Source organism: Kogia breviceps, chromosome 11 (genome assembly GCF_026419965.1).
Source record: "Kogia breviceps isolate mKogBre1 chromosome 11, mKogBre1 haplotype 1, whole genome shotgun sequence".
NCBI lineage: Eukaryota > Metazoa > Chordata > Mammalia > Artiodactyla > Physeteridae > Kogia > Kogia breviceps.
The window spans coordinates 34220441-34238180 of NC_081320.1; the positions used below are offsets into that span (position 1 = coordinate 34220441).

Sequence of the window (17740 nt, forward strand, 5' to 3'; positions counted from 1 at the left end):
CCCTGTTTATACGTATGCCTGCTGCCGTTTTAAATACGGCCCACTTGGACTCCCTAAAGCAACCGAGAAGACACAATCATTTGGTCACTCTATACATGGACCACTGTGGTGGGGCTGCCCAGGAAGCTTATTTAAAAAGTGCAGCTTAGGGCTTCCCTGGTGGCGCAGTGGTTCAGAGTCCGCCTGCCGATGCAGGGCACACGGGTTCATGCCCCGGTCCGGGAAGATCCCACATGCCGCGGAGCAGCTGGCTCCGTGGGCCATGGCCGCTGAACCTGCACTCCGCAACGGGAAAGACCACAACAGTGAGAGGCCCACGCACCACACACACACACACACACACACACACACACACACACACAAGTTGCAGCTTCCTGAGCCCTACTCCACATCTAGATAAGTTTTCTGAGGGTTGTCTCAAGAATCCAGGTACAAGTCTTTTTAAGTGCTTTTGTGGAACTCCCCAGGTGAGTCTCTCACTCTCCTAAGTTAAGAAACCGTTTATTCGGCCTTCCCCAGGTGCCCAGCCAGGTCCTGTTAAGTTTGGAGTCACCGCACCACATCACAGGGATGCTCCCAGCCAAGTCATCTCTGGAGCCTTGGAGAAGCTGAATGGTCTCATGCTGGCCCACCTGCCACGACAAACCTCCTCCAGAGCATTCCCCTTCACACTTCACCTTCTACCACTCCCAAAGGCAGTCTGCTCCAATGAGGCCTGACTTTGTCTGTCCTAAGGGGCACCCGCTGATTCAAGCACTTTAGGAGAACAAGGTGCTGTGCTTCTCAACCAGGGTGGCCCAACCTCTAAAATGGTAGTCCAAGCAGTCTCTACCTCCTGGGCACATCCCCTCTGCAACAGCCCAAGTACACGAATGTCCCATCTTTGCTTTCTCAAGGTCGGCAACAGGGAGTCCCCTCCTAAAGAAGGTTCTCTCTCATTGCCACACTATCCAAGGCTGCCCCAAATGTGCTTCCTCCCTGTGGGCCTGCTCAGGCTAAGGGCAGAGTCATCTCTTTCGTCTCTGAGTCGGACCAAATCGTCTTCGTAACACCTCTTCACGGTGTTGACCAGGTCTTTCACGGGGGCTGCTGCTGAGCCTTTCTCTCATCCTTTCATGGTGGAGAGAGAGAGGGGATTCTAATGATTCTTACCTCTAGGGGAGAGGGCGAGTGACATGATTATGTGATCATTCGGTACGATGTCCTTTCGACAGGAATTTGTTTGGACTTTCACGTTAAAGTGGGCCCACCATTCCCACTTTGTGAGGTCATTCAGCACCCTCATTTTGCACCTTTAACATCTCTCTCAGTATCACCTTGGAAATGTTTGAAACGGCATGAGTTTGTCCTCACGTTCCTATCAGCTGGGAATCCGGGGCCCCAACATGAACCTAACCATTGAGCACAACACCTCTCCACGACCTGTGTTAACACTGGGGAGGCCCCTTCACCTCTCGGGTTTTTGAAGCCCTCGGGTGTAAAAATGGGAGGGTTCTATGAATCTATATTTGGGGCAGGACAAGGTCGAGAAGAGTGTGTCTCTGCTTTTATTCTTCCAAAATGGAATGTCTGCCCTCTCTTCCCCATGGGTCCACATGTCACTTGTCTTTCAGGCCCACTGCCAAGGAGCCTTCCCTGATTCCCCAGTCCACACAAATCTCTGCCTCTTAGGGTCAGGGCCGTACAACCTAGCTGCCTCCTAACGTTCATCTTGCCTCTCAAGCCGATCTCAGGATGTGGGTCTCTCTTGCCCTCCTGTGGCCCCTGGGGCTGTGCCAGACCACCGGCACGCCCCACGTGGGGTGTCTACTAGACTAGGGCATGGGTGGGGAGGCCCCGGTGTGAGGGCCCAGGCAGAGTACCTCTGCCTCCACCCTGCTCTCCTCCACAGAACTGCCCCTCCTCCTCAAGACTGACCCCCAAGTCACAGGTTCCATACGATGACCTCACTGGCTAGTGAGCACCTCACCGGCATTCCACAGTTTCCATGGCAGTGTAACTGTGCAAACAAAGTTTGCTGCCCTCAGAGAAACTTCCCTACTGGTTCTCCACCAGAGACCAATCTCTTTGCTTGTCTGAGAGAGAATGTGTGACCGGATCCTCTACACATATTCCAACCTGTGCTCTGTTCCCTGGCTGGGCGGTGCAGGAGAAACAGCGGGACCGGGCATCTGCGGAACAGGCGTGGGGTACACACAACCTCACCTGGCTGCCACGTGTTTCTGTGGCTCTTGCCCACTACGTACACCTGAGTGCTTTCCCAGATGTAAGTAATACCAGTGACCTGGGACACCTTCAGGGTCCCACAGTGCTCACTGCTGAGGACAAGTGAAAGGTCAGCCCCGGACTAGTGTGCAGGAAGCTTCTGATCTTTATAAATATAGCCTTCCGCTTTGGGCTACAGGATGCTTCCATTCAGACCCTTTCCTGATGGGCCTCTTAGCAAAAGACAAGTGCGTTGTTGTGGGCAAGTGGTAAATGGAGCAGTTTGAGGAAGAGGGCCACTCCTGAACCACACCTTCAAACCCAGGCACCTCTGTGCTGGCACGGAGACATCGAGATCGGTCCCCTCAGACACATCCCATACTGAGCTGCTGAGTACTAGGGGAGAGGGTGGTGCCATAGTCATGGGAAGGACGGAAGAACCAAGGGGCGGGGGGTGATGAAGTGCTAGTGAGACCGGAGGGCTGAGGAGATGGTGCCCCAGGAGGCTGGGTTGATGTGAGCCTACATATGGTACCCAGAAGCCGGGTTCTGAGTCTCCTGTTCACTCTGCCTCAGTAGTGGACCTCGTGCTACTCTAGATACAAGGATCCCAGGGCGAGAGTTCAGTGTGTTTGAAACAGGCAGTATACATGGGGCCCAAGAGGGGTGGCCAAGGTGGGAGTGGTCCTGAACCAAGTTATATTAGATGATTGTTTTCGAAATCTTGAAAGGCATTTCCATGAAAGCCTCAGAAATGACAGACAGCAAGAAATGGTTGGTTTCTCTGTTGTGGAAGGGACAGATGGAGAGGATCATGAGTGCAATGACTTTCGGGTTCTACTGTTTTCCCTGAAAACGGTGAAGAGACTTCCTCATGTGCTGCAGCCGTAGGCTCCAGGAATTGCCTTTGCAGCCAGTTTCCCTTCTCCAGGGACTCAGAGAGGTGATGGGCCAAGGCTGTGTTTTGGATGTCCAGGAGATGGAAGGTCTTCGGCCAGAAACTGGGAGAGACTTGAGAGAGGGAAATCCTGCCAGGAGACTGTGTACAGCCGAACTGACTGATCACTTCTGATTTTCTTTGCAGCAGCAGCGGCTCCCGTTTCTCCTCCGACACCTGGTCACTACCACGTCCTCTACCGGGGATGTGAAGAAACGCAGTTGGGCTGGCACGGGGAGACCTACTGCCTGGCTGGTGGCTACCGGGCCTACGGGGACGTTCCTTTGGCCACACCAGCAAAGGTGGAAGCCGAGAAACCAGTCCCCAGACGAGCTCTGAAGAGAAAGCGTGCTCCGGAGGAGTTGGACGAAGATCTCCGCTGCTCCAGACCAAAAATCCGGCGATTGCAGGAGTCAAGCAGCTTACTAGGATTACAAGGTGCTGTGATTCTCAAGCAGAGTGGCCCCACCTCTGGGCACATCCCCTCTGCAACAGCCCAAGTACACGAATGTCCCATTTTGGCTTTTGCAAGGTCGGCAACAGGGAGTCCCTTCCTAAAGAAGGTTCTCTCTCATTGCCACACTATCCAAGGCTGCCCCAATTGTGCTTCCTTCCTGTGGGCCTGCTCAGGCTAAGGGCAGAGTCATCTCTTTCCTTCTCTGAGTCGGACCAAATCGTCTTAGTAACACCTCTTCACGGTGTTGACCATGTCTTTCACGGGGGCTGCTGCTGAGCCTTTCTCTCATCCTTTCATGGTGGAGAGAGGCAGAGAGAGGATTCTAATGATATTTACCTCTAGGGGAGAGGGCGAGTGTCATGATTATGTGATCATTCGGTATGATGTCCTTTCGACAGGAATTTGTTTGGACTTTCACGTTAAAGTGGGCCCACCATTCCCACTTTGTGGGGTCATTCAGCACCCTCATTTTGCACCTTTAACATCTCTCTCAGTATCACCTTGGAAATGTTTGAAATGGCATGAGCTCTTCCTCACGTTCCTATCAGCTGTGAATCCGGGGGCCCAACATGAACCTAACCATTGAGTGCAACACCTCTCCACAACCTGTGTTAACACTGGGGAGGCCCCTTCACCTCTAGGGTTTTTGAAGCCCTCGGGTGTTAAAATGGGAGAGTTCTATGAATTTATATTTGGGGCAGGACAAGGTCGAGAAGAGTGTGTCTCTGCTTTTATTCTTCCAAAATGGAATGTCTGCCCTCTCTTCCCCATGGGTTCACATGTCACTTGTCCTTCAGGCCCACTGCCAAGGAGCCTTCCCTGATTCCCCAGTCCACACAAATCTCTGCCTCTTAGGGTCAGGGCCGTACAACCTAGCTGCCTCCTAACGTTCATCTTGCCTCTCAAGCCGATCTCAGGATGTGTGTCTGTCTTGCCCTCCTGTGGCCCCTGGGGCTGTGCCAGCCCACTGGCACGCCCCACGTGGGGTGTCTACTAGACTAGGGCATGGGTGGGGAGGCCCCGGTGTGAGGGCCCAGGCAGAGTACCACTGCCTCCACCCTGCTCTCCTCCACAGAACTGCCCCTCCTCCTGAAGCCTGCCCCTCAACTCACACGTTCCTTATAGGACCTCACTGGCTAGTGATGACCTCACAGGCCTTCTCACAGTTTCCATGGCAGGGTAACGATGCAAACGTGCTGCTGCCCTCAGAGATACTTCCCTACCGGTTCTCCACCAGAGACCAATCTCTGGTTGTCTGAGAGAGAATCCCTCACCAGACCTTCTGCATTTACTCTAACCTGTCCTACGTTCCCTGAGAGGGCAGTGCACGAGGTACACCGAGACCGGGCATCTGTCCAAGAGGCATGGTGTACGCACAACTTCCCCCGGCTGCCACATGTTCCCTGGGGCTTGCCCAGCACATACACCTGAGCACTTTCCCAGCTGTAACGAATACCAGTTACGTGGGACACCTTCAAGGCCCACAGTGCTCACTGCTGGGGACAAGTGAAAGGTCATCCCTGGACAAGTGTGCGGGAAGGTTCTGATCTTTATCAAAGGAGCCTTCCCCTTTGGGCTACAGGATGCTTCCATTCAGACCCTTTCCTGATGGGCCTCTTAGCAAAAGACAAGTGCGTTGTTGCTGGCGAATGGTAAATGGAGCAGTTTGAGGAAGAGGGCCACCCTTGAACCGCACCTTCAAACCCAGGCACCTCTGTGCTGTCGTGTAGACATCTAGCTCGGTCCCGTCAGACATATCCCATACTGAGCGGCTGAGTACTAGGGCCGACGGTGGTGCCCTATTGATGGCAGGAACGGAAGAACCAAGGGGGCATGATGAAGTGCTAGTGAGACTGGAGGGCTGAGGAGATGGTGTCCCAGGAGGCTGGGTTGATGTGAGCCTAGACATGGTACCCAGAACCTGGTTCTGAGTCTCCCGATCACTCTGCCTCAGTATGTGGCCTTGTTCTTATCGAGATAAAAGGATCAGAGGACTAGAGTTCCGTGTGGTTGAAACAGGCACTGTAAAAATGGGACCCAAGAGGGGTTGCCAAGGTGGGAGGGGTTCTGATCCAATTTATATTAGATTATCTTTTTCCAAAACGTGAACGATATTTCCATTAAAGCCTCACAAGTGACAGACTGCAAGAAATGTTTTCTCTGTTGTGGAAGGGAGAGATGGAGAGGATCATGCTTGCAATGACTTTCGGGTTCTACTGTTTTCCCTGGAAAAGGTGAAGGGACTCCCTCATCTGCTGCAGCCGTAGGCCCTAGGAATCGCTTTTGCAGCCAGGGTCCCTTCTCCAGGGACTCAGAGAGGTGATGGGCCAAGGCTGTGTTTTGGATGTCCAGTAGATGAAAGGTCTCTGGCCAGAAACTGGGAGAGACATGAGAGAGGGAGATTCGGCCAGGAGACTGTGCACAGCAGAAGGGACTGATCACTTTTGATTTTCTTTGCAGCAGCAGCGGCTCCCGTTTCTCCTCGTACAGCTGGTCACTGCCACGTCCTCAACCGAGGGTGTGGGGAAACGCAGTTGGGCTGCCATGGGGAGACATACTGCCGCGCTGGTGGCTACTGGGCCTACGGGGATGTTCCTTCGGCCACGCCAGCAAAGGTGGAAGCGGAGCAGGAGCCAGTCGCCAGACGTGCGCCCAAGAGAAAGCGCGCTCCGCAAGAGTCGGACGAAGATCTTTGCTCCCGACCCAAAATCCGGCGATTGTAGCATGGTGCCAGGAGGCAGACTCCACAGAATCTTGCTGGCTGAGCCATTCTCAAGAGAGGGCCATGGCAAAGCTCACAAGGTTACCACCCGCCCCCCCCCAACGCACCATTTCCTGCCCCCGAAGCAAGAACAGGATGGAGAGTCAAGCAGCACGCACCCTGCCCGGAGGTTCACATGCTCCTTTATTCCCAGCCCCTTCTGTCCCCAGTGGGGTCCCCTAATGCTCGGCAAAGTGTTTTTCTGTAACAGATTTCTAAAGGTCGCCACAGCTCAGACTTAGGTCACTACCCCTGTGCTGGGCACTCCTGCCACCCGGGAAAGGTTCCAAAGGTGGAGCAGCTCCAGGGGGTGCCAGGGATCAGAGCAAAAACTTGAGAGGCTGGGGATGAAGGAGTTTGGGCACAGTCCCTAAAGCATCTCAGTGGTTGAGCTTCTGTGAGAAGGCACATCCCCACTGTGTGGGGAGGTGGTGGGGGGAAGGGGTCCCTAGAGGAGGCAGCTAGGGGGAGGGCCTGAGGCTGGAAATGGGGAATGGCGTGCGGCCTCTGAGCGAGCACAGGCACTTAGCCCTTGAGGTTTCTGGGAAAGCTAGAGCCACAAGGGCCACGAGAGAAGGCAAGTGGAGCAGCAGAAGCCAGGTGCCCGATCTCTCCTCAGAACCTATACTTCTCCACGAGGCCGGGCCTTCCACGCTGAGGTAGGAGCGATCCTGGCCAGAAGGACAGCCAGCGGCAGCTCTGGGAGGAAGGGTGCTGCACTGGGGGCTCTGCTGCCATGGAAATGACTTCATTTCCTTCCACTCAAATACCGTACAGACTGGGTTCCTGCTCTGGTGAGTACAAGGGTCGCTGACTCTCCCCAGAAGGTTGTTCAGTTCACATCCCCAAAGTCCCTCTATTCGGGCCCTGGGGGGCGTGTAGCAACTCCTGAGGGCGCTCTTTCCTGAGGCTGGCTGACCGAAGTGGGGGAGGTTCCTGATAGGTCCCAGGTGCTGGTTGAAGTCCCCAGAGAATGGTCATGAAGGCTGCAGAGTCAAGTAGGTGGAGAGAGAAGGCCGGGGGCAGAGGGCCCCTACCTGAATCCAGAGCTCACAAGGTTATTACCCCCCACCATTTCCAGAAACTATCTCTTCCCCCATACCAGCCCCAATGGCCCGGTACCGGGAAACCGGGAGCCCAGAGCACTTGTGGCCACAGAGACACTCGCACGCAGCCCTCGGCGTGGGCGGGGCCTGCTGCAGGCGGATGGGGACGAGGTGTGCTCCCGGGAGGCCTCGGGCTGAAGGTGGCCCCCTGAGAGAAGCACCCCAGCTTGGACAGGAAGTTTAGAGGCGGGGGAGAGCAACCTAGGGCGCCCCCTCAGAGCAGTGGGAGTGGGAAGAGGGCCGGGGGCAGAGGGCACCCGCGATGGGAGGCCAGTGGGCTCTCAGCAGAGGCCAGCTGAGCCCGCGGGACCTGCCTCTGAGCAGGGGCCGGGACGGCAGTGCTGCCCTGTGGCTTCCGGGCTTCGTGGATCACGGCTCTCCGCACACGGGTCGTAGGGTCCTCTGACCCTGTATCGCCTCCCTCACCCAGGGCCCCTCGCGAGGCTGCGCCGCTGGGTGGCCTGTGTCGACGGGCACAACCCCATCGCCCGCCCCTCTCAGACCCGCCGCCTCTGCCCGCCTGCCTGGCCCTGTGCAGCTTGCGACCCGGGGGGCCTCGAGGGTCCCCGCGCACTCCGCCAGCGGCCTCTGCTGGGTCTGCTGCTCCTGCTGGGTCTGCTGCTGCGGCCGGTAACCCGTGTGCACACCACGCCGGCCACCTCCAGCACCCCAAGTCCGCGGGAGCGCACGCGGGCCCTGATGCGGGACTTCCCGCTTGTGGACGGGTGGCTGCAGTGTGTGAGGGCTGCTTGGGGCCGTTGTGGGCCTAGCCTGGCCCTGGGCAGCAGAGGAGGTCCGGAAGTGTCCACACAAGCGTGGTGTGAGGCTCCCTCAGGCTGCCCCAGGCCAGGCAATGTATCCTGCCTGATCCCAAGACCTAAGGGGCCCACCCATTTGCCTTGACCTCCCTCCAGCCACAACGACATGCCCCTGGTCCTGAGGCTGTTGCACCACAATGGGCTCCAGGCTGTTAATCTAAGCAAGTTCAGCCACGGCCACACCACCTTGGACGGGATGAAAGACGGTCTCGTGGGTGCGCAGGCACCAAGGGGACACACAAGGTGTCCCCGTGGCTGCTGGGGAATAGTGGGGTAGTTTGGGGGCCTCCGAGACCACAGGTTAGTCACATTGGAACTATGTTACCATAGTGACCTAGAAAGTGCCATGCCATGGATGCTGGGGGCTACAGGGGTCACCGTGAGCCACCCTGACGGGCATCCAAGTACCACAGAAAAAAACAACGCGTTACAGGTGACTTCTGGGCACAGTGAGCGCTGTGCCAGCTGAGGAGGCGATGAGAAGCCCAAGGAGTTCCAAGCCCCAAACCAAGCCCTGGCCTTCCCTCACTTCTGGTCAGCCTACGTCCCACGCCAGACCCACCAACGGGATGCCGTGCGCCTCACCCCGGAGCAAATCGACCTCATCCGCCTCACGTGTGCCTCCTATTCTGCGCTGGAGCTTGTGACCTCAGTTAAAGGAACACGGGGGACTTCCCTGGTAGTCCAGAGGTTAGGACTCCACGCTTCCACTGCAGGGGGCTCGGGTTGGATCCCCGCTCACCGGGGAAGAGGCTCAGGTTCAAGGGCTCCTGCTTTGAACCATCTTCTACTCAACATGTAGAAAACAAAGCCTTGATCTGCCCTCCTAAGCCTTGTCCTCTCTCTCCAATTATGGATTCAACAGACACTTACTGAGCCCCTAAGATATGTCAAGCACTGGTAGGCACTGGACATAACCTGATGAGACAGGAGGGAAAGGTTCAGTAGAACACAGGGTTATAGAAAAGGCACTTAAAATATGTGAGAAATTCAAACTGTGTATGGTGCTATGAAGGAGCAGTTATGTAAGGCTGTGGGAGTCTACGTCAGCAGGAAAGAGACGGATGCGGCTTGAGGAGGGCCTCCCTTAAGAAATAAACTCTGGGGACTACCCTGGTGGTGCAGTGGTACAGAATCCGCCTGCCAACACTATTTACGGTGGCCAGGACAGGGAAGCAACCGAAGTGTCCATCGAGAGACGAACAGATAAAGAAGATGTGGCACATATATACAATGGACTCTTACTCCGCCATAAAAGGAAATGAAACTGAGTTATTTGTAGTGAGGTGGATAGACCCAGAGTCTGTCATACAGAGTGAAGTAAGTCACAAAGAGGAAATCAAGTACCGTATGCTAATACATATATATGGAATCTAAAAAAAAAAAGGTTCTAATGAACCTAGGGGCAGGGCAAGAATAAAGACGCAGATATAGAGAATGGACTTGAGGACTCGGGGAAGGGGAAGGGTAAGCTGGGAGGCAGTAAGAGAGTAGCATTGACAAATATACAATACCAAATGTAAAATACCTGGCTAGTGGGAAGCAGCTGCACAGCACAGGAAGATCAGCTCAGTGCCTTGCAACCACCTAGAGGGGTGGGATCAGGAGGGTGGGAGGGAGATGCAGCAGGGAGGGGATGTGGGGATGTACTTATGCATGCAGCTGATTCCCTTTGTTATACAGCAGAAACTGACACACCAGCATAGAGCAATTATACTCCAACAAAGACGTTTAAAAACAAAAACAAAACAACAATCCGCCTGCCAAGGCAGGGGACACGGGTTGGCTCCCTGGTCCAGGAAGCTCCCACATGCCGCGGAGCCAGTAAGGCCGTGAGCCACCACTACGGAGCCCACGTGCCACAATTAGTGAGGACCGCGTTCACAGAACCTGTGCTCCGCAACATAAGAAGCCACTGCACTGAGAACCCCGTGCACCACAAGGAAGAGTAGCCCCGGCTTGCCGCAACTACAGAAAGCCCGCGCCCGGCAACGAAAACCAAACGCAACGAAAAATAAATAAATAAGTAAATTCATTCATTAACCAAATAATCAAGTGATATTAAAAAAAGAAACAAACGAAAGGTAAAAATCTCTGCTGGGAATTCTACGGTGGTCAGGTGGATAGGACCCCATGCCTCCACTTCAGGGGGCCTGGGTTCAATCCCTGGTTGGGGAACTGAGATCCTGCAAGCTGGCATCGCAGCCCAATTAAAAATGCAATAAAATAAAATATACCTAAATAAAACAAGAAAGCATCTCTGATTCAAGGTCTAAAGGCTGAGAAGGTGTTTATCGGGCCAGTATGTGGGCAGAAAACGTTTCCCATTTCAGTAAGTAGCACCTCCATTTACCCAATTACACACCCTTGACCCACATTCCCCACATCCAATTCATCACTAACTCCTATTCACCTCCAAGCCATCACTAACCTTCCAAATAGGACTCTAACCTGCCTGCTTTACTCCACATCCAAGGCCACCACTGTGCACAAAGCCAGTCTCCTAATGAGTCTCCCCAAATCCAGTCCTGCCCCCTCCTAGCCATTCTCTTACACTAGCCAGTATGGTGTCTGAAAAAGGCATCTCTGCCAACCCCATTTCTCTCTTTATACCCTGCAATGGCTTCCCACCAAGTTTAGGATCAATCCCAAACAGATGATGGACTGCAGGCTGAAAGACAACAAGGAGGTAGGGAGGGTGTCAGGTTAGAAAGAGGGATGAAGGGTCTGGACAAACAGCGAAAAGGGCTGAAAAGAAAATGATCAGCACTTGCACAACAGTCCTGATGCAGGCAGGAAAAATGCAGCAATAGTGAAGGCATACCAATAGCCACTTTTGATTTCTGCAATGCCCTTTGCAGTTCCCCACGTGCTTCATTGATAACTGTGATTCTCAAACCTAGCTGTACATTAGAATCATCTGGGGACATTTGAAAATCTACCAATGGCCAGGCCTCACCCTAAGCCAATTACATCAGAATATACAAGTTCACTGGGGCAGGAATTTTGTCTGTGTCGTTCACTGGACATATGAAAAGTAAGTGGCACATACATGCTGCTCAGAAAATAGTTCCTGAATGAATGAAGGAAGGAAGGAAGGAAGGAAGGCACCACTATCACCTGAGATCCAAGGAAGAATTCTTTTCAAACCTTAGGGAGTCACCTGGCAATGACAGTTACCATGGCAGCCGTGGGAAACACAATACCAAGTGACACTAACACTCCTAGGAACCCACACTGGTTTCCACAGTAAGTAAACCTTTCTCGTTTCTAAAGGACTATACTAGGAAATACGCATCTCAGTAACAGCTTGAGGTTACTCAATGTCTGCTGGGAGCAGGAGGAAAAGACAAGGGCCTTACACACTATCGAAAGCCAGGACAGGAAGAAACTAGGGGCCACGGGCAGAGACAGACAGGCTCCGACAGGCTCCAATCCCTGTGACATTCCGAGGTGATCCCATTGGAAGGGCTCGAGCACGAGAAAGCAGCCACTAACCAGCTACCCTGTCTCAGATATTTGGAGAAAGTCAATGCAAATACATACCTATGCATTATTCCTTTCTGATCATTCTTTCAGTGTATCCTTTCGGGGTTGGTGCAAAGCGAATCTTTGTTTGGTACCTGAAAAATGAGTGGCACATGTCAATGGATGAAACATGTCAGAGCAGACCTCCAAGGAGCTCTGCAGCTCAAGCACGAGGAGCTCCGAGTCCTGGGAAAGAATTGTGAAAGTAGTGTAGAATCACAAGATCTTAGAGCATCCTTTATATCAGCACCCCCTCTCTATCATATCACCAATCAGTGGGCATCAGCCTATACAGGAACTCTTGAACTCTGCAGTGACAGACAACCCAGCACTCTCTAGACAGATCCAGGCATTGCTCGTTGCTACAGCAGTCTATATCAAATTCACAATCTGACTCCCTGGCACCCATCACTCCCAGGCTGCCTTCTGGAATGGGACACCCCAGGGCACACCTCATCTCTTTTCCATCTGGCACATTTCCCAAACCCATGAGGACAATGTTGTTCTTCCTAAACTACTCTTTAGGAAGAGAACTTTAGGGCTCCCACGTCACCCTCCTAAATCACTCCTTCCTGTGTTTAGGACTTTCAGGAGCCCCCAAGGGTTTCGCACCCCAAGGACATGACAAGCATTGGCATCAACGTGCCTGCTACAGATTCTGGGAAAGGGGCAGGGCCACACAACAGTCTGGCAAATGTGACTGACTACCTGACGTGAGAGTACATCGGACAACCTCAGCCTCTCTTCAGTCCTCAGCCTCTATCCAAGGTTTCTCCATAGCACACTATTGACATTTTGGGCCAGCTCATTCTTTTGGGGTGGTGGGGAAAGGCTGTCCTGTGCCTTGTACGATATGTGGTACCATCCTGGCCTCTACCCACTAGATGCCTGCAGCACCGCCCCGACCAGATGTGAACCAAGGAAAATGTCTCCAGCCATTGTCAAACGTGCTGGGGGAAGGGTGAGGGCAACATCACCCTCACTCAAGAGCCACTGCTCTATCCCATGGCGCTGTTCACCCATGAGTACTCAAAACGCTCTCCTCTTCTGGCTTAACAGGTAACCCTCCAGAAAGTCTATCGTGTATCAAAATGCTATACGAAATTGAATAGTATTTATCTCTATAACGGTATCTCCTGACACCAAAGGAATACTCTTTCTCCAGAGGTTAAGAACCTCCCAGGTGCTTAATCCGCATTTACCTTATCTCCTACCCCAGGCACTGGAAATGACAGAAATGATCTGACACCCATTTTCGGGATCCGTTCAAGAAGTACCAGTAGTGTAAGGCTTTCTGGCAACCTGAACAACCGAACTCACGTAGAATATCCTGCCTGACCCTGGCTTTGTGAGACAAGCCGCAAACCTGTAGCAGGACCCTCCTCGCTGCTATTTACGGAATCGAGGTAGCTGACTGGAAAGCCGGTGGAGGTGAACAAGCCAAGAAAGCAGTGGGCTCAGCATGAGAAGCTGGAAACGGTGACAAGGGAGGGGAGAATGAGCCTCAGCTGAAAAGAAAGGGGAAAAGTACCAAGCGATGAGTTCTCTTGACTGAAGAGAAGATACGCTGAAGGCCATCAGCTTGCCCTCGGGGCCGCCCTCAGCTCTCTGGGGAGCTCTAAGGGAAGGGTGAGCCTGGATCTAGGACTCCGGACTCCTGGTGTCGGCCCCCAGGCCTGACCATTCACTCAGACTCTCAATAAATAACTTGTATTCAAAGACCTTGCACGGGGACCCCATCTGGGAAAACATCGCCACACCCCCATAAGTTACAGGGGGAGACCCGAACTGGCCAAGCCATGACAGGAGCTGTGAGGGTGACAAAAGAGCATTGCAGGGATCTGACATCGGATCACCACAAGCCCTCCGCCCTCCTGGCTCCTAATGCCAGGGCCCCATCACCGTGTATCCTCGGACCCCCGTCCTGCCTCCAACGCGCACCCTTCCCCAAGGTTGGCCGGGACCTGGAGTCACCAGCCCCTGTTCGGACCTACCCACTTCGCCGCTGCTGAGCTCTACACATCCCGCTCCTTCCACACGCTTCGCCAATTCCGCGGCCCTGACTGAGCCGCGCCAGCCACCGACCGCCAGAACTTGGCGTGCCCGTGAAGTCACTGTCGTGCGCCTCTCCCGCAGCAAGGGGAATAGGGCTCTGGCACCCTGGCTGCGGCTCTTGTCGCTTGTGGCTCGGTTGCTTCTGGCGCTTCGCCGGGAACTCACGGTCCGCGGTCCAAATGAGCCCCGGCCCATGGTGCGCATCCCGCGGGCTCTACAGTGGCAGCAGGAAGAGCAGCAGAGCGGGCAGCGGAGCCCCCCGCGACCGGTGCTGGTGCGACCCGGGCCGCTGCTGATCTCCGCGTGGCGGCCCCAGTTGAACCAGCCGGTACGCCTCACGCTGGGCCCTTGTCAGCCCGCGCCACTGGCTTCGCGCGGCTGGAAGAATCGCCGCGCCCACGAGGACCAATTCTCAACATGTAGAAAACAAAAATAAAGCCTTGATCTTCCCTCCTCAGCCTTGTCCTCTGTCTCCAATTAGGGATTCAACAGACACTTACTGAGCCCTAAGATATGCCAAGCACTGGCAGGCACTGGAGAAAAAATGATGAGGCAGGAGGGAAAGGATCAGTAGAACAGAGGGTTATAAAACGGGAGCTTACAAATGTCTGTGAAATTAAAACTGTGTATGGTACTTGAAAGGAGCAGTTACGTAAGGCTGTGGGAGTCTGTGTCAGCAGGGAAGAGACTGGTGGGGCTTGAGGAGGGCCTCCCTTAAGAAATAATCTCTGGGGACTTCCCTGGTGGTGCAGTGGTTCAGAATCCACCTGCCAGCACAATTTACAGTAGCCAGGACCGGGAAGCAACCTAAGTGTCCATCGACAGACAAATAGATAAAGACGATGTGACACATACATACCATAGAATATGACTCAGTCATAAAAGAAATGAAACTGAGCTATTTGTAGTGAGGTGGATAGACCTCGAGTCTGTCATACAGAGTGAAGTAAGTCAGGAAGAGAAAAACAAATATCGTATGCTACCACATATATATGGAACATATATATATATATATATATATATGTATTTATATAAAGGTTCTCATGAACCTAAGGGCAGGGCAGGAATAAAGACGCAGATAGAAAATGAACTTGAGGACAGGGGGAGGGGGAAGGGTAAGCTGGGACGAAAGAACAGTAGCATTGACATATATACAATACCAAATGTAAAATACCTAGCTAGCGGGAAGCAGCTGCACAGCACAGGGAGTTCAGCTCAGTGCCTTTCGACCACCTAGAGGGTTGGGCACAGGAGGGTGAGAGAGAGAGACGCAGGAGGGAGGGGATATGGGGATATAGGCATGCATAGAGCTGATTCACTTTGTTACACAGCAGAAACTGACACACCAGGGTAAAGCAATTACACTCCAACAAAGATGTTTAAAAACAAAAACAAAAACAAACAATCCGCCTGCCAAGGCAGGGGACACGGGTTTGCACCCTGGTCCGGGAAGGCCCCACATGCCGCGGAGCCAGTAAGCCTGCGCGCCACCTCTACCGAGCCCACGCACCAGAACTACTGAGGACCGCGTGCATCATAGAGCCCATGCTCCGCAACATGAGAAGCCACTGCACTGAGAAGCCCGGGCACCACAACGAAGAGTAGCCCCTGCTCGCCGCAACTACCGAAAGCCCACGCGCGGCAATGAAGAACCAATGCGACCCAAAATTCATTCATTCATTCATTCATTAACCAATTAATCAAAACTTATATTAAAAAAGAAAGAAACGAAAAGTAAAAATCTCTGCTGGGAATTCCCCGGTGGTCCAGTGGTTAGGACCCCGTGCCTCCACTTCAGGGGGCCCGGGTTCAATCCCTGGTTGGGGAACTGAGATCCTGCAAGCTGGCATCGCAGCCCAAATAAAAATGCAATAAAATAAAATATAACTAAATAAAACAAGAAAGCATCTCTGATTCAAGGTCTAAAGGGTGAGAAGGTGTTTATCGGGCCAGTATGTGGGCAGAAAACGTTTCCCATTTCAGTAAGTAGCACCTCCATTTACCCAATTCCACATCCTTAACCCACATTCCCCACATCCAATTCATCACTAACTCCTATTCACCTCCAAGCCATCACTAACCTTCCAAATAGGACTCTAACCTGCCTGCTTTACTCCACCTCCAAGGCCACCACTGTGCACAAAGTCAGTCTCCTAATGAGTCTCCCCAAATCTACTCCTGCCCTCTCCTAGCCATTCTCTTACAGTAGCCAGTGCGGTGTCTGAAAAAGGCATCTCTGCCAACACCACTTCTCTCTTTATACCCTGCAATGGCTTCCCACCAACTTTACGATCAATCCCAAACTGATGATGGACTGGAGGCTGAAAGACAAGAAGGAGGTAGGGAGGGTGTCAGGTTCGAAAGAGGGATGAACGGTCGAGGCAAACAGCGAAAAGGGCTGAAAAGAAAATGATCAGCACTTGCACAACAGTCCTGATGCAGGCAGGAAAGAAAATGCAGGAAGAGTGAAGGAATACCAATAGCCACTTTTTATTTCTGCAATGCCTTTGCAATTCCCAAAGTGCTTCATCGATAACTGTGATTCCCAAACCTCGCTGTACATGAGAATCATCTGGAGAGATTTTAAACGCTACCAATGGCCAGGCCTCACCCCAAGCCAATTAAATCAGCATAGACATTTCACTGTATTGCATTTTATTCCCCGCCCCCAAACATCCATTTAGAACCAGGAGAAGGAAAAGGGGATGTGACTAGCAATAGAGAGAAATTTTCTGCACAACAATGGCCATGGCAAGCTTAGGCGCTTTGGGTGAAATCTCTCTGGGAAGAACTGGCAGTGGAAGAAAAAGCCAAACTGACACACAAGTATTGCCTGGTGTGCATTTCCAGCCTCTGCCTTCTTTCTCATCTCTTGGTGGCAGGTGGAGGAAGTGGAGAAAAGGTGAAACTTCTTTATAAACCGGCAGAAGGTTATAGCATCCTCTCACTATCTCTGCATAGGTTCTAGTCTCTGCAGCACTACAGAAGCTTTGCCCAAAGTAATGAACAGTTCAAAGTCAAATGTAATACTTTATCAGACGACTTAAAAATGCTTGCACACTGGAAAGAATTGCAGAGAACACAAATGGACCCAGAGCAACCTTTGCCAAAAGAGAATAGTGTGCTCAATGTACAGCCATAGCTCTTTTCCACATGAGCAAACAGTCAGGAGGATAAAGAACTTGGTCAAACTCACACAAGTAAGTAGGACAGAATCTGGTCTGTCTGTCCTAAGCGTTGTGTTCTTTAACCACCAGGCTAGCTTTTCTCAGATCTGATTCATGCATACTGTAACCATATACCTCTGTTTGCCTCGAAACTTCCCTGTTTATACGTATGCCTGCTGCCGTTTTAAATACGGCCCACTTGGACTCCCCAAAGCAACCGAGAAGACACAATCATTTGGTCACTCTATACATGGACCACTGTGGTGGGGCTGCCCAGGAAGCTTATTTAAAAAGTGCAGCTTAGGGCTTCCCTGGTGGCGCAGTGGTTCAGAGTCCGCCTGCCGATGCAGGGCACACGGGTTCATGCCTCGGTCCGGGAAGATCCCACATGCCGCGGAGCAGCTGGCTCCGTGGGCCATGGCCGCTGAGCCTGCACTCCGCAACGGGAAAGACCACAACACTGAGAGGCCCACGCACCACATACACACACACACACACACACACACACAGACACACACACACAAGTTGAAGCTTCCTGAGCCCTACTCCACATCTAGATAAGTTTTCTGAGGGTTGTCTCAAGAATCCAGGTACAAGTCTTTTTAAGTGCTTTTGTGGAACTCCCCAGGTGAGTCTCTCACTCTCCTAAGTTAAGAAACCATTTATTCGGCCTCCCCCAGGTGCCCAGCCAGGTCCTGTTAAGGTT

At 52.8% G+C, this 17740-nt stretch overlaps 1 long non-coding RNA gene across 4 annotated transcripts in view; it reads right to left on the reverse strand.

Moving 5' to 3' along the window:
• Nucleotides 1-17740, reverse strand: part of LOC136792138 (uncharacterized) — a 55581-nt gene that overhangs the window by 23102 nt on the left and 14739 nt on the right. For 2 of the 4 annotated variants that reach the window (XR_010835444.1, XR_010835445.1), the window contains exon 6: nt 11831-11907. The exons of the other annotated variants lie outside the window; for them this stretch is intronic. This is a non-coding gene — a long non-coding RNA (uncharacterized lncRNA). The remainder of the gene's footprint in view (nt 1-11830; nt 11908-17740) is intronic. 4 annotated transcript variants of the gene reach the window in all.